The 17,899-nt window shown below is 48.1% G+C and overlaps 1 protein-coding gene across 4 annotated transcripts in view; it reads right to left on the bottom strand.

Annotated features, from left to right (window-relative positions):
• LMNTD1 (lamin tail domain containing 1) overlaps positions 1-817 on the bottom strand; it is a 56,622-nt gene extending 55,805 nt beyond the window's left edge. For all 4 annotated transcript variants that reach the window (XM_084765830.1, XM_084765825.1, XM_084765831.1 and 1 more), the window contains exon 1: positions 607-817. The gene's annotated coding sequence lies outside the window, so the exon portion shown is untranslated. The remainder of the gene's footprint in view (positions 1-606) is intronic.
• Positions 818-17,899: the final 17,082 nt, after the last annotated feature.

Raw genomic sequence — 17,899 nt, 5'->3', positions numbered from 1 at the left:
GGAATAAAAAGGTGTCATCAGAAGTCCACACTCGTGGGTTCAGGCATGAATACAGGAGTGGGCGGACCCTCGTAAGCCCCAGTGGACAGGCATGCAGGGCATGCAGGGCATGCAGCGGGGGCCACAGCCCAGCCTCCTCTCCCTGTCCCTTCCTGCAGGGATAACGCATCAGTGGCTGCTACTGACAATTAGTCATTACTGATCACAGCTGCACGTGGCCATGACAGGCACCGTCCCAGGAGACATCGTGGCCCTAATAAAGAAAGCCGTTTTCAGTATTCAGATAAATAAACTACAAGCAGGTTTCGGTTGGTAAGGGGCCAGTTTTACCTCGCGTGAAACTGAAAGAATGGGATAAACAGGGACACCGAGGAGCCTCGCCCTTCATGAGAGAGAGACACCGCTACCCTTGCTGTGACAGGAAAGAGATCAGGGCTGGGGCATGGCCTGCTGTGCACACACAAGGGCCTGGGTTTGGATCCCCAGAACCTGCAGAAAACCCCAGCTTCTTGTGTGGCTGCGGTGATAAGAAAGTAACAGTGGGCTTGATTTAGTCTCTCTTCCTTGTTGAAGTTACTTTTATAAAACCATGTGTGTTTCTCTTACCTTATTTCTTAACCTAGCTATTGAGACTTTTATAACACAAGGCTTCACTTAAACGGAGTAGTTTTAAGTTGGTTCTTAACCCTCTGTGCTATTTCCTCTTAGTCCCAGCAAACATCCCAGTGATACTTTGTAGCTTTCCTGGGCTCCAGCTCCTTCCTCCTGATTGTCTTAGACCTCTACCGGGGCTGAATCCTCTACTTCCTCTCCTAACTCCTCCTCTACTGGCTGGCAGGAAGTCCAGCCCTATTCTCTCCCCTGATTGGCTAGAAGCTGCTTTATTGACACATCAGAAGGACAAATGGGGAGCAGAGTTTACATAACAGACAGGAAATCAGAATTTAAACTGCACAGTAACCTAATGCCTACATTTCCTTCTACACCGGTGCTGCTCGGCTGCCCCTGTATCTCTTCTGTAACCAGCTTTCACCCCCCAATGCTCCAACCACACTGCCCTTCATGGCATGAGCAGCCGCCTCTGGCTTCCAGACACTGTGTCTTGATGCTGTCCATTTGCACTGATAAGCTACACTTTTCTCCATGTTCAGTCCTACCTCAAATATAAACGCACAAAACCAATTCACCATTCACTTCCAGCCTAGCCCTCACATCACAAAAACAGAAGGAGTATTAACTTTTAGAGGATTAAATAATGCAAACAATGCCTTCAAATGGTGGATCTTGTTTTATTATCGATACTAATACCATTATCACTTGTCTTTTCCATAATGATTTCTGAGTCTCCTAAAAGCAGAGATGACTCACTTCTCTCCATCATGTTAAGGGGATGCTCTTTCTTTGCCACCTCGGCCAGTGTCAGCTTCTGTGGTCTATCACAGCCCATTCTGATGTGCTTCACCTCATCATGGTAGAGCCTAAGCCCCCCAAACCCACCCCCAGCCAGGGGACACCTGGGGAATTTGTTCCTTCCCATGCCCAGGATAGATACACTAAGTCCTTACTGAAGGAAGAACCACTGTCCACACAGTGGGAATTACAGCTTTATCACAGCCTCACCCACAAATTACAGCTTGGTGGAATTACAAATTAAAAATCCTATTACACCTAAAAATGACACAGTGAACCACTGTCTGGAGAAATACTTGCCCTTCTCAGGAGAAACTGGCAACTCTGAATGGGCGGGGACATGAGGGAGGCAACATGGTGGCTCACAAGTAAGGCAGGAAGGCTTGTCTGCAGGGAACTGTTTGAGTTCTGATAGAGAATTTCTTGCACTCCTTTGGCAATATGTTTTGTTACTCTCTGTGTGTGTGTGTGTGTGTGTGTGTGTGTGTGTGTGTGTGTGTGTGTGTAGGGTGGCACACTCATGTATACAACTGGATACGCACATGCATGCTTTCCAAAGTGGAGGTCAGGGTCAACTTCAAGGGTCAGTCCTCAGGTACCACCCCCACTGTTGTTTAGACCCCAGAGGTCCCCAGGGATCACAGTGTTCCTTTATCTCAGCGCTGGGATTACAAGTGCGTGTGAGCACAGCCAGCCTCTTCACTTGTGTCCTGGGGCTCAGACTCAGGTCTCCTGCTTGGGCGGCAAGTACTTCACTGACTGAGCCGTCTCCTCAGCTCTATGTGATGCTCGGCTGTTGCATCATCTCCTCAGAAAAATAGGCCTCCAACAGGGAATTAACAGAGGACTGTGACATAAGTCCAGACCCCCGACCCTCCTCAAGAGACAACTTGCATTTCTCAGTGATGCTCTTGGAGAAAAGGAGAGAAGAGCCCCCCCCCCCACATCCCGATGTTATGCACCCCAGGCCACTGCTCAAACAGACGAGGAATCTAGTCGCAGCAGCAGTGGGATGAGAGGCAGCCAGGAAGAGGGTGGGCTCTCAAATTGCCTTGCTCTGCTGTCAGTGACCTCAAAGAACTGTTAGCACAGACTGCGTTTCTGAGGCATTTAGCCCAGGCCAGCAGTGACGTCATGAGACATGTGGTCATCTGCCCACTGCAGCCCATTGCAGAAGGCTGGATTATGAAGAAAGGTCGTCTCGGGGAGACGAGAGCAGACGGGTCTTCAAGCAGCGCAGTGAAGGAGTCAGGAGACAAAAATATACCGCTCTGCGTTCAGACCAGGCCAAGTCCCTGTCATTAAAGCGCAGCTAGGGCATACAGAGCCTGGCTTGTGCCACTGTCCTGTGCCACCCATTCATGATGAGAGCATTTGAGGAGCTAAGATGGTGGACGTGGTGACAGGAGAAGCAACTTCTTTTCCACCCCTGGGGACTCAACCGTCTATCTGCTGAGGCCAAGGATTCTTGCCTCGTTTGCCCACATGCTCAACTGTCCTCCTGCTCCACCTCACAAAGGACAGCAGAAAGTGGCTCACTCGTACTACCACATCTTACACTAGGGACACGTATGTGCATGCAGCCACGTACACACACACACACAAACACGCACACGCACACACGCGCACACACACACCATCCTGTGATCTAACTTCACAGGCCACACTCTCTTAGTCATCTTCAACGTTTCCACGTGCCCGCCTGACGTCTCCATCTGGGTGTTCTCCATGACACAATTTTGTGTTTGAACCAAATTTGTTCTCTCTCTTTCCAAACATGCAAGATGCTGTCTCCATCTGCTCACTCAGTCAACCACGCAGGACGAAGCACTCGACTATCTATCTTTCCTGCCTCTGTGAGCTCAGAGTTCTAGACCTAAGTCACTTTCTATCAGAACTTGCATTAGCAACCTAAAAACATCTTCTTAAATCCTAAACAACTTAAGCTTAATTGTAAGATTTTGTTTAGAGATGGGGTGCGTGGGGGCCAGGCTAGGCTGAGATTTAACCTCCTCAGCATCTCAGCCTTCCGTGTACCTGAGACTACAGGTGCACATGAGAAGCCAGGTTCCTCAAGCCAAGAGCTTTGGACTCTGTTTTGTCTCTCTTCTCCTCCTTGACAGTTTCAACCAACTGCGTGTACACTCCCACCGGCCCTTCACCTTTCTCTTTGTGATAAGACCCTTGCAGGCACTTTGCACCTCTCTTCTGAGCACAGAAAAAGCATCACAGGTTTTCTTTTCCTAGGGCAGGTGTCACAGTGCAGCCAGAAGAAGGAGTTAAGCACAGACAGAATTCCTCCAGGAGTTCCCTGATCCCAGACACTGAAGGGAACTGGCCTGGTGCATCTTCCGTGCTTTCTGACCTGGCTGGAGGCCTTAGTCCTCACGGCAGGTCTAACCACAGCTAGTGTGCCGGACACAAGTTACAGTCATCTGAGAGAAGGGAACTTCAACTGAGAAAATCCTCTACCAGCTAGGGCTGTAGGCAAGCCTGTAGTGCATTTTCTCAATTAGTAGTCAATGGGCGAAGGCCCAGCTCATGTGGGTGTTGCCATCCCTGGGCTGATGGTCCTGGGTGCTATAAGAAAGCGGGCTGAGCAAGCCATGTGGAGCAAGCCAGTAAGAGGCACTCATCCACGGCCTCGGCATCAGCTCCTGCCTCCAGGCTCCTGCCCTGCTTGAGTTCCTGTCCTGACTTCCTTTGGTGATGAACTGTGATGTGAAAACGTAAACAGACCAAGTTCTTTCTTCCCCATGTTGCTTTGGCCATTGGTATTTCGTTACAGCTGTAGTTATGCACACAGACACAGCATGCTACCACTGTGCCTTCCTTCCATGTCTTTGCATATTAACAAAGCTGACATTCAGTCAACTTGTACACTGCCCATACTGGTGTACATAGCCAGGGCCTGTTTTGATAGGCTAGTTCTTGATTAGTACAGTGTTAATATTGTGAATACCATTTCAACTATAGCTACTGTTTCAATTCTATTTCTGCCTACCATAATGCTGTGAAATCAAGGACATAGACTTTGTGAAGAGTGGATCTTCATGGCTACAGAGCCCAGGAAAGTATCTGCAAATACATGTAGCCCTTATTTGCTAAAGTGAACACAATTTAAATAATCAGCTTTTAAAAAATATTACTTTCTTAATTGAAATATTTAATGTGAAACTGTCTTAGTCTGTGCCAAAGTCACCATTTCCCTTGATGAACAACGTTGGCCATAGATTTGGTAAGTACACAGACCAAGAGAAGGTGATTAAGTCACATCACGATTTTTCTTTGTTTAAATTTGGAGGAGGAAATTCTACACTTACTGAAAGCCCCCAAATGTGTGACTCAAAGAAGCTATTTAACCTCTGTCTTAGGGTTCTGTTGCTGCAAAGAGATACCAAGACCACACAACTCTCATAAAGGACAACACTGAACTGGGGCTGGGATGCACTGACCCTGAGCCATGGAAACCCCGGTGTCCAGCCTTTGCCTTGGCAGAGCTTCACTGACGGACCCAGGACTCCCTTGGGCTTGTCTCCACAATATCTCACTTTAAAACACTAGATCCTTTCAACTGAGGCCTCTCTCTTGCTGATAAATAAATGAAAAATAAACGCTGGAGGTCAGATGTCAAGGTGAGCAACGGCATCACAGCTCTTCCTCCGACTTCATGAACTGGTTAGAGCTAGCAGAGCAGATTCCAGGACACGCGAGAACGCCTAAACTTAAGAATTAGTAATCAGGGTAGAGGTTCTAGGTTCTAATTATATCATTCTGATACATAAACATGTAGCATCAAGGTCAAAATTGAAGGATTGTTCAGCTAGGGATACATTGAACTATAAAGAATTAACTTATAGGTTAGAACAAGAATTTAGCTTTGAGTTTTTTAATCCACCTTCCACCTCCTGTGTGTGCGTCTGTGTGTGCCTGGGCATGCTTACCCATGAGGATGCTCTGGAGGTCAAATGTCCACCCTGGATGTCTTCTTCAGCCACTTTCTATCTAACTTCTTGAGACAAGGTCTCACTTAGCCCGAACCTTGCCACTTTGGCCAGGCAGGTAGGTAGGCCGGTGAGCTCCAGGGGTCCAGCTGCCTTTGCTTAGCTGTACGTTCTGCCTACCTGAAGGAGCCACAGCACCTGACCCTTATGCTTCCTGTGGGGGCTGGAGATCTGACCTCAGGTCCTTGTGTTTCCCCAACAGGCACGATCCCCTGGGCCACCTCTCCTGCCCGAGTCTTCTTAGCCCCATGTGACTTCTGTTACTTCTGTCCTGTCGATTCCCACATGAAATGACAAATGTCTGGCATGGTGGGTCCACAGACAGCAAGTATGAAGTGTTTCCTTATGAGGGACAGGAAGATTTTATGGTAACCTCACTGGCACCTAACTAGGAAGCCAGGCAAGAGCCTGCTTGGTTCCTCCCTCCTCTGATGGGTCAGTACTGTCTGCTCCGTGTTCCCTGAAGTCTGTGCAGCCCGCGCTGCTGGTGAGAGTCCACGGACTGTGGTCAACACGGCAGGCAAGGCTGACTTCCCAGCTCATCCTACAGTTTAACAATTAGCTCAACTGCAACTCTCATACCTGCCCATCAACAAACTCCATGCAAAGAAAATCTACTGAAAATGAAGCTCTTTCTCAGAAGTCACTAAGAACCGATGGGCTACTTGGGCTCTGTAACAAAGAACACTCCGGCTGTCAACTACTAGGAAATAGGTATGAACTAAAAACAAGTATTCCTAGTCCTGCAGGACTTCCTGGGTGTCAGCTCATTCAAGGTGTCTTCACTGTTCCTCTGCACTGGTTCTCAGTCCGTCTCAGGAAGTGTCACATAAAGCCATCTTTCTGACATTACAAACGCAGCAACCCAATGTGATATTTAAACAGCTCTCCATATCGGTGTGCTACAAGTACAGTTGTCTGGAAAACAACTGTAATTTACATAATTATATTCACAGTGCCTGCAAGTATAGAATTGTAGAGTGAGATTCAGTTTGAAACGCTGACTTTTTGAAGATTTATTTTATTATGTGAATTGTGTGTGTATGTGTGTGTGCCTGTGTGAGCGTTTGTTGTGTACACGGATATGTGCACATTGAGTGTATGTGCCAGAGGAGTCCAGAGGCATCAGATCCCTTGGAGCTGGAGTCACAGGCAGCTGTGAACCACCTGAGGTGGATCCTGGGAATCGAACCTGGGACCTCTGCGAGAACACTAATTACTCTTAACAGCTAAGCAATCTATCTAGCTCCAAAATGCTAATTTTAAAATGCTCACTGATATAAAATAATTCTGTCACATAACAAACTAAATAAATGGTATAGGAACACTTTTTTTTGAGACAGGGTTTCTCTGTGTAGCCGTGGCTGTCCTGGAACTCACAGAGACTCACCTGCCTCTACCTCCCAAGTGCTGAGATTAAAATAATCCTTTTTAAAACCATTAGTTCTTATAAGGACACATCTTTTCCTTTTTAGTTTTCTTGCTTTATCACTCAGGTGACAAGCAATGAGTGAGAGGGGACAAGAGGCACAGTCCAGGCCTTATCCTCCACAGGGCTCCACTTTCCCTCTGAATGAGGAGGCTGATACCAGGGTGTGCCTGAGGAGAGGCAGGCTCTGTCTTCTGATTAGTGCCTTTGTTCTGAAACCTTCTGAAAGAGTAAGAAGCAGAGAGAGCAGAGAGGTGGAGACGTTTGCTGCTGTAGAGAAAGAGCCGCTGGCACCACATGCAGGCAGCAGAGAAGGTGACAGGGTGTGGCTGTGCTCTGGGTACAGGCTGAGAGGAAGGCTGCGAAATGTGTTGCAGATCAAAGTGAGGTGAGAGCTAAAGAAACAAGACAAGATGATTCCAGGGATTAACTTCACGCACGCACGCACGCACGCACATGCAGAAGCACAGACACAGGAACAAGGGTGTACATACAGAGACAACACGCAACGTGTTCACAATTTTTCTCAATCTATAAGTAAAGTAATAGCAATCATTTGACTGAGAGGGTAATTGTTTACCCACTGCCTTGCTAAGGACGACCAGCCTTAGCGCCACACAGAGCTTCATGCAACAAGTTGAACTCTCCTTGGAACAATAGCACATTCGTCCACATGCTAAGCTTGGAGTTTTCATAAGCAAAAGTACGTTATTTTGACTCTGGAGGAGTCTCTTCTAACGCATAGATTCCCTGTCCTTGGGAGTGTTTTGCAAACCTAATCTGGTACTCAACATTTGATAGCAGCTGCGACTGAAGGCTCCAGGTCCCGCACCCTGCAAATGCAAAGCTTTGCCAAAGAGTACAGACACTTCCCTTGGAAATGTGGTTATCATCTGCCAAGACTGCGGCACTTAAAAGCATGGCCAACAGGGCTGGAGACCACTTAGGGGGTCTGAGGAACATGTGAGTATGGCTTCAGGGTTAGCTGGAGACCACTTAGGGGGTCTGAGGAACACATGACTGTGACTTCAGGGTTAGCCTGCCACCGTTATTTATGTTTCTGTTTGGACACCTGGGAAATGTGTTTTCACCATAGCCTGGAATCTAATACTTATTATTCAACAAGGAATATTTTCATTGGCTGAAAAATGAAAATTTTGTTCTAGCTATCAACTTTATAATATTACGCCCATATCAGATTCTCAAACATTTTTTCTTTTTAAACCAAAAGAAACACTGGCCAGAGCACTTCCCAGGGGAAACGATGGTGTCTGCGGAGGGCACTGTGGCTGTCAGTCCAGCAGCTGAGCTCTGAACAGTCCAGCTGATGACCACTGCTAGCTGGAGGAACCCACGGGAGAGGAGGACCTGACCTGAAACACGCACTGGCCCCCACTCGTCATGCCCTGGTCTCTGCTGTGTGTGTAAGGTGTTCACACACTGGCCCCCACCCGTCCACCCGTCGTGCCCTGGGCTCTGCTGTGTGTGTAAGGCGTTCACACACTGGCCCCTACCAGTCATGCCCTGGGCTCTGCTGTGTGTGTAAGGCATTCACACACTGGCCCCCACCCGTCGTGCCCTGGGCTCTGCTGGCCCTCAGCAGGCTGCCTGCTATTCTAGACTCCTTGGCAGTTTCTAAAACCTGGCAGCACCCTTGGGTCCTGCCTGCTCTGACTAGGGAGCACACTCCAGCTTCAGTCCTACCGCCAGCTGCATTCAGGCACAGGAAATGAGTTGCTCCTTCCTCCCACCAAATGAGCCTGTTAGCATCAGTGTGAAAGGCAATTGCAGGGCTCAATCTGCAATAAGAAAGTGCTGTGTTAACTGGCCGAAGCCTACCACCCCAGGCAGGCCACTCTGAGGAGGCTGACCACCCCAGGCAGGCCACTCTGAGGAGGCTGACCACCCCAGGCAGGCCACTCTGAGGAGGCTGACCACCCCAGGCAGGCTACTCTGAGGAGGCTGACCACCCCAGGCAGGCCACTCTGAGGAGGCTGACCACCCCAGGCAGGCCACTCTGAGGAGGCTGACCACCCCAGGCAGGCCACTCTGAGGAGGCCTACCACCACAGGCAGGCCACTCTGAGGAGGCTGACCACCACAGGCAGGCCACTCTGAGGAGGCTGACCACCCCAGGCAGGCTACTCTGAGGAGGCTGACCACCACAGGCAGGCTATTCTGAGGAAGCTGACCACCACAGGCAGGCCACTCTGAGGAGGCTGACCACCACAGGCAGGCTATTCTGAGGAAGCTGACCACCACAGGCAGGCCACTCTGAGGAGGCTGACCACCCCAGGCAGGCCACTCTGAGGAGGCTGACCACCCCAGGCAGGCCACACTGAACCAGCATCCAGCAGACAAGGGACAGCTGTGAAGCAATGGAACTGATCGTGTTTACTTGACCTTGAAGCTTTTGCCTGAGTTATAGTTCTTCCATTGACAAGGTAGGCAGCCTCGTGGGCAGAGGGTGATCGCTTCTGGGCTGTTACTTGGTGCCAGCGAGGGGCCCGCTGAGTGACACATGGAAAGACCACAGAAGCAGCATTGAGTGGTAGGGCAACATGGTTAGCAGAACCACGCTTTCTGTCTGTCTGTAAAGTCTAAGTATTTGTTTGGGAGAAACCCCAGAGAATAAATGGTTTCAAAGTAGATGGTTTAAAGTTCTTGGTTCATTTAGTTATTTATTTTATTTATATCTGTGGTGTGTGTGCGCACATGGGTGTACGTGCATATAGAGGGGGGTACTACAGGGGTCATGTGGCAGTTCCTGGGGATCTTTTCAAAAAGGCATTCAGTAAGTACACTTTGGCTTCTCTCTCTTTAGCCTGTTGCCCACTGTGTGAATTTCCTGCCCTAGACATTGAGTTGGGACAACATACGGCGACGACGTATGAGGAGGCTGAGCCAGCGGCATCATGGAGTCTCAAGGCTCTGATGAACTGATTACTTGGATTTACTTTAAAGCACTGCTATTTTGGGTTACTGTTATTTAAATAAATCCTAACACATAGTGTACACCCCAGAGCTGGAGGGGTGGCTCAGCAGTTAAGAGCACTTCCTGCTTTTGAAAAGGCCTGGGTTCAGTTCCCAGTGACCACACAGCAGCTCACCATCCCCTGTAACCCAGCTCCAGGGGATCTGATGTCCCCTTGTGGCCTTCTGGGCATGTGCATACTTGTGTACATAGTGACTACCCTCACACATGTAAATAAATAACATAATCTTAAAATATATCTGGGACTCTCCAAGATGGCAGTGCCCAGCTCGTACCATATCTGAGTAGCAGGCGATCAGAGCAAGTGAGTGACCCGGCTGCTGACTCCAAATCACCAATGTCTGTGTTTTCCGGACAGCTCCTGGGTCTAAGAGACACACATGGTCCTAGGCGCCCAGCATTTGGCACCTTCTGCCTATTTGAAAACAACTCCTGAGTTCCAGAAAGGCACAGATCCAACATGCTGGCCCCAGACCCCTCCCACCTCCCTGATGACAGTTCCTGGATACCAGGGACAGGGTCTCAGCCTCTGATCCGTGGTTCCACTGGTCCCTGGTGGAGACCAAACAGACAATAGGAGCATACAGGGTCCCCATCCAAGATGGCAGCACCCAGCAGTATCTGAGTCCCAGGAGCATAGTGTCTGCAGAGCAAGCAAGCTGCAGCACTGCTGACCATGAAACACCAGCATGCGTTCATGTTTCCCTGGAGAGAGAGGAGGATCCCAGTTGCTAAGCACATGTGGGGACACCCTCAGACCCCCTGGCTACTCCTGCCTGCATGAGGCTGACTCGAATTCCAGAGACAGGCAGATCCAGCTTATGGACCATGGCCCTACTAGCTGCCTTGAGGAAACCCGCAAGACCTCACTGGATCACAAGTTTAGAAACCTACACCCAAATTCCCTGCCCATAGGTTCAACTGGAACACATCTAGCAGAGAAGAGCTGTAGGCTACTTGAGGAGACCCAGCTCCAGTCCCACAACCTAGTACCCGCGATCCCCCCCCCCCTCCGCATGCCTGAAAATCCCAGCAGGCTCCAGGAACAACCAGCCAATGCCAGGGACAACCAGACAGCTAAAGGCCAGTGTAAGAACAAAGTCAACAAGACCCAGGGCTACACGGCAACGAGCTCAGGACACCCTAACACAGCGGAGAACAACTATAAATCTATGACTATAAATAAAGACAGTGGAGGCCTTTAAATAGAAATGAATAAGTCCCTCAAAGAAATACAGGAAAATATGATCAAATAGAGGTCTTTAAAGAGAAAATGAAAAAAACACTTAAAGAAGTGCAGGCTAGCTGGGCGTGGGGGTGCACACCTTTCACCCCAGCACTCAGGAGGCAGAGGCAAGTAGATCTCTGTGAGTTGAGACCAGCCTGGTCTACAAAGAGAGTCCAGGACATCCAGGTCTCTGTGAAACAGAGAAACCCTGTCTTGAATAACAAACAAAAACAGGAAAACACAAGCAAACAGGTGAAGGAAATGAATAAAATGGTTAAAGACCTAAAAATGGTAACAGAATCAATAAAGAAAACACAAACCAAATAAATCCTGGAGATGGAAAACTTAGGAAGAGAACAGGAACCGCGGAGGTAAGCATCGCCAATAGAACACAAGAGATAAAGGAGAGGGTCTCAGGCATGGATGACGCAACTGAAGAAACTGATACACCTGCCAAAGAAAATATTAAATAAAAAAACTCATGACACAAAGCACCCAAGAAATCAAAGATACCATGAAAAGACAAAACCTAAGGATGATAAGAATAGAAGAAAGAGAAGATTCCAAGCTGCAAGAACCAGAAAATATTTTCAACAATATCATAAAAGAAAATTTCCTCAACCTAAAGAAAGAGATGCCTATAAACATACAAGAGGCCTACAGAATACCAAATAGATGGAACCAGAAAATAAAATCTTCCTGCCACATAATAATGAAAACACTAAATGTACAGAAGAAAGGAAGAATATTAAAAGCCTCAAGGGAAAAAGACCATCCATCTGGACACTAAGTTAGACAAACAAGCCTAGCAGGCTGCCTAGCGGAGCTGCAAACGTGGATGGACAGTCACCACACACACACACACACACACACACACACACACACACACACACACACACGAGGGCTAAAAGTGAGCCGTGCACATCAGCACAGGCCTGCGCATCAGGGTTTATACAGAGTGGGGAAGTTGCAAAGAACGCAAGGATCTGATGAACACAACGTCCCAGGAGACGGCCGAGGGTGCCAACCTGTGAGGAATAGGGCCCAACAAGTGGGTGACATCAACACATGTCCAGTGTCTGCTTCCACTTCCTGAGCCAAACAAGAACTGTAATAAAACCATTCATTCGATTTAAGCCACCAATACATCTTTAGTTATATATTTCATTCTGTATTTTTTAAAATTTAAAAATAATTTGATGACTAAGAAGGTCGGCCAGTAAGACACTCTTTCTCAAAAGATAGAACAAAAACTCTGCATACATGAGCAGGACGGTGCCTGAAGAATGACAGCTGAGGTTTCCTCCTGCCACCACATGCGCATGCACACACCTGAACTCACAAGCGTGTGCACACACATGGGAGGGAGGGAGGGAGGAAGAAGGAAAGAGGAAGAAAAGACAGAAGTGAAGAGAGAAAACTATTTGCTTGTTGTTTTGACCCCCAATATTTGCCAAGTTTCCAGGAGGAATTGGTGAGATTTTTACATCCTTAAGGTAGGATTCCCAGCCTATAGATCAAGGGTGTGTGTGTGTGTGTGTGTGTGTGTGTGTGTGTGTGTGTGTGTGTATGTGTGTGTGTATGTGTGTGTGTGTAACAGCTGCTTCTTCTCTGGCGTCTCCTGCTAGAAGGTGTCACACCATGGCTGGGCCTGCACTGCCCACCTCCTGCATGCCAGAGTGGACAGTAAATCTAAGGGAAGCTCCAATTCCCTATAAAACAACACCAACGCCTTTGATACCAAGGCACAGGTTTATGAGAAAAGAAAATCAATACTTAATTTTCAGTTTTCTTGTTTCACTTTTGCTGAAAACTAGTTCTTTCTTATGTCCATCAGCTCTTCACACCTCCTTTCCATGTTACATACTGTCAGCTCTTCACACCTCCTTTCCATGTTACATACTGTCAGCTCTTCACACCTCCTTTCCATGTTACATACTGTCAGCTCTTCACACCTCCTTTACATGTTATATACTGTCAGCCCTTCACACCTCCTTTACATACTGTCAGCCCTTCACACCTCCTTTACATGTTATATACTGTCAGCCCCTCACACCTCCTTTACATGTTATATATTGTCAGCTCTTCACACCTCCTTTACATGTTACATACTGTCAGCTCTTCACACTTCCTTTCCATGTTATATACTGTCAGCCCTTCACACCTCCTTTACATGTTATATACTATCAGCTCTTCACACTTCCTTTCCATGTTATATACTGTCAGCTCTTCACATCTCCTTTACATGTTACATACTGTCAGCTCTTCACACTTCCTTTCCATGTTATATACTGTCAGCTCTTCACACCTCCTTTCCATGTTATATACTGTCAGCTCTTCACACTTCCTTTCCATGTTACATACTGTCAGCCCTTCACACCTCCTTTCCATGTTATATACTGTCAGCCCTTCACACCTCCTTTACATGTTATATATTGTCAGCTCTTCACACCTCCTTTATATGTTACATACTGTCAGCTCTTCACATTTCCTTTCCATGTTATATACTGTCAGCTCTTCACACCTCCTTTCCATGTTATATACTGTCAGCTCTTCACACCTCCTTTACATGTTACATACTGTCAGCTCTTCACACCTCCTTTACATGTTATATACTGTCAGCTCTTCACATCTCCTTTACATGTTACATACTGTCAGCTCTTCACACTTCCTTTCCATGTTATATACTGTCAGCTCTTCACACCTCCTTTACATGTTATATACTGTCAGCTCTTCACACCTCCTTTACATGTTACATACTGTCAGCTCTTCACACCTCCTTTCCATGTTATATACTGTCAGCTCTTCACATCTCCTTTACATGTTATATATTGTCAGCTCTTCACACGTCCTTTACATGTTACATACTGTCAGCTCTTCACACCTCCTTTACATGTTATATACTGTCAGCTCTTTACATGTTTAATAACGTCAGCTCTTCATACCACTTTACATAATTTAGAATAAAATCTCAGAAAATCTGTTTCTGTTTATTGCACTCTGTATGTAGAAATTCCCATTATTTAATAAGGTAAGCTATAAGTATGCTTCCCGAATAATGGGAAGTCAGCCTCTGTCCTCTGAATCCTATGGGACGCCCGAACCCTCAGAGGCGCACAGCTCCTGGCTCCCTCGGTTGCCCACCTTTGCCCCTTAGGGCAGCGTCCATCTAGGGAGGAAGGACCCTCCTTCTAGCAGACTGTTCAGTCCAGACCATAATGAGTTTGTTAAGCTTCCAGGTGCTGACGTGGCAGGGACACATGGCCTGCCTCTCCACATCCCCACACACAGGAATGTTCCTAGTTTTCAGTTTTTCTTTTTAAAGATTTATCCTCATTCCCTCCCCCCTCCCTCCCTCCTCCCCACCCCCTTTGCTTTTCCTGAAAGGCCTTTAACTGCCAATAGTTAAAGGGCTGCTCACTAAGACTTGGTCACACTGCCTGGTGGACCCCAAACATCTGGCTTTTTCTTGGGGGCCACAGTCATGGGGTTCAGCTTAGAATCTATGTCTGTTGGCTTACTCACCAAGAGATGAGTGCAGGTGAGAAGAAAGGGGTGCCAGTTGGGGAAATCCACAAACCTGAGGTTTATTTTCAGTGTGAGGTTTTTTTTTTTTTTTTTTTTTTTTTTTTTTTTAAGGCTTTTGAACAACCGTTTTCTTAATTTTGACAGCACACAGCCCATCTTCTCAAGCTGAGATACATCTGGGCTCCTGGCAGCCCTCCCTTTGTCTGACAGAGCTCTGCACCCAGGGAAAGGCTCTGCCTTCCTGTGACGAGCAGGAAGAAGGGCGTGGTGGGCAAGTGCTGGCAGTCTCCGACTCATCTCAGCAAGAGAGAAGCTTTTCTCACACATCTTGACAGAGCTCTGCGCATTTCTTTTCAGTATTCTCAACTAAACAACCTTTAACTTTTGTGGAGAACTGAGTTAATGTAATTTAATTTCATAAAAACAAAACAGATGTGTAATTCTTTTAATGTTCAAAATTCTATAAGGAACACATGTTGGATATCTTGCAAAGAAATGTTGGAAGTGTGTGTGAAAAATGAAGTTGTCTCTCTTTCAAAATGAGACGTTAAAACTCCCTATGAGCCTGGCCAGACACTGTGTGCCTAGTTCTGTGCACTCACAGTCAGTACGGAGGCAGAGGGGTGGGAGAGGGCTTCATTTGCATACTAATATCTAAGTACCTTCTAAACCAGAGTAATAATACTATTTATTAATTATTTACATGTGTGTGCACACGTGTGCAGTGCATACACATGTGTTGTTTAAGGGGAGGGAGGCCAGAAGACAACCGCAGGTGCCAGTCTTCAGCACTGCCCACTGCTTTGCTGAGCCAGAAACACCTGGCTGGACGCTGACCCAGTAGATTGAGCTGGCTTGCCTGTGGGCCCTAGGGCTCTGCCTGTCTCTGCCTCCCCTCCTTGCTGGGATTATAAGAGCATCCCATGTTGCCTAGCTCCCTGTGTATGTTCTGGGGAAATCTAACACAGTTTCTCAGTCTTGCAAGGCAGTACTTTACAACATGAAAATTTCCATGCACAGCATATATATTTAACTCTTCAGAGTCGGGATGCTGACCTGGCTAGTTTTATGTCAACTTGACACAAGCTAAAGTCATATTTTTGGCCATGGTTATTATGGCTTAAATATCATTGTCTTTAACCAGTAATTCATTGCATAATATGATATCACAGCTCTTCTACTGTGCTCAAAGTCATCAACTTCTTAACTCAGTGCTTCTTCATTTCTATCAAGTGAAACTCTCCCATCAGTCAACAGTCTTGAGATGACCATTCTGTGCAGAGGGACATCAGGTCACCATCCACGCTCTGGACATGACTGTCGTGTGCACAGGGACAACAGGTCACCACCCTGACTCTAGCCATGACTGTCGTGTGCAGAGGGACAGCAGGTCACCACCCTAGACAAGGCCACATGATTCGAGCTCAGTAGACAATGGAAAAGCATCACTGGGATACAGGCTTCCAGCTGGGTGCAGGTCAAGGGCAGAGGGAGAAAGAGGAATGAAGGCCCCATCACTAAAAGGAGGATGCACAGTGGACTGAAGCAGTGAGAGAACCAATGGACCGAGGGCTCAGGAGGTGGAGAGGCGGACACCACTGACCTCTCAGTAGCTGCAGCAGAGGAGGGAGCCTCAGATCTAAGACAGCCTGGCACTGTTGCTTCCAGAAAGGGGCAGGGTGGGTGTGGTCATAAGAGGTTTGAAGTGATAGCCCAGACTCAGGCTAAAAGAAACTTGGAAAATTCTTTAATCCAACTGGCACAGCTTAGGGGTAGGGCTCTCAAAGTAGCATCTTTATGGAAAGGGGCATCTCTAGAAAATCTGTGTGCATGGCTGACAGGAGCTGGACAAGAGGGCCATGCAAGGAGGGGGAGGGGGAGGCTCACTTTGTCATCAGATGCTGAGATGTTACACACAGTGCACAACTGCTAATGGGTGATCTTAGGGGGCAGAAGTCGTGCTTGGGTGTTCAACTACTACTAGATTATGAAGAAAGGGAAAACACAAAGATATTTAAAAGCTTTTCTAATCAAGGTAAGACTAAAAGGATAAAGGGAGATGTTGGATATTCTTTTTTTTATTTTAATGTTTTGGTTTTTCAAGACAGGGTTTCTCTGTGTAGCCTTGGCTGTCCTGAACTTGCTTTGTAGACCAGGCTGGCCTCCTACTCACAGAGATCCACCTGCCTCTGCCTCCCAAGTGCTGGGATTACAGGTGTGCACTACCATCACCTGGCTGATGTTGGATATTCTGATGGTTGTTGAAGGGTTTGGGGCTTCATTTTTATTTTTAGACTTGAAAGATTTGATCAAAGTCTGTAAAGATACAGTGAAGCAGGAGGGATCGGGGTGAAGGAGAGGAGGGATCGGGGTGAAGGAGAGGAGGGATCGGGGTGAAGGAGAGGAGGGATCGGGGTGAAGGAGAGGAGGGATCGGGGTGAAGGAGAGGAGGGATTGGGATGAAGGAGAGGAGGGATCGGGATGAAGGAGAGGAGGGATCGGGATGAAGGAGAGGAGGGATCGGGGTGAAGGAGAGGAGGGATCGGGATGAAGGAGAGGAGGGATCGGGGTGAAGGAGAGGAGGGATCGGGATGAAGGAGAGGAGGGATCGGGGTGAAGGAGAGGAGGGATCGGGGTGAAGGAGAGGAGGGATCGGGATGAAGGAGAGGAGGGATCGGGGTGAAGGAGAGGAGGGATCGGGGTGAAGGAGAGGAGGGATTGGGATGAAGGAGAGGAGGGATCGGGATGAAGGAGAGGAGGGATCGGGATGAAGGAGAGGAGGGATCCGGGTGAAGGAGAGGAGGGATCGGGGTGAAGGAGAGGAGGGATCCGGGTGAAGGAGAGGAGGGATCGGGGTGAAGGAGAGGAGGGATCGGGATGAAGGAGAGGAGGGATCGGGGTGAAGGAGAGGAGGGATCGGGGTGAAGGAGAGGAGGGATCGGGGTGAAGGAGAGGAGGGATCGGGGTGAAGGAGAGGAGGGATCGGGGTGAAGGAGAGGAGGGATCGGGATGAAGGAGAGGAGGGATCGGGGTGAAGGAGAGGAGGGATCGGGGTGAAGGAGAGGAGGGATCGGGATGAAGGAGAGGAGGGATCGGGATGAAGGAGAGGAGGGATCGGGATGAAGGAGAGGAGGGATCGGGGTGAAGGAGAGGAGGGATCGGGGTGAAGGAGAGGAGGGATCGGGGTGAAGGAGAGGAGGGATTGGGATGAAGGAGAGGAGGGATCGGGATGAAGGAGAGGAGGGATCGGGATGAAGGAGAGGAGGGATCGGGGTGAAGGAGAGGAGGGATCGGGATGAAGGAGAG

The sequence above is a fragment of the Acomys minous genome, assembly GCF_964271855.1.
Source record: "Acomys minous genome assembly, chromosome: 17".
NCBI lineage: Eukaryota > Metazoa > Chordata > Mammalia > Rodentia > Muridae > Acomys > Acomys minous.
This window is presented reverse-complemented; position numbering and strand designations above follow the sequence as displayed.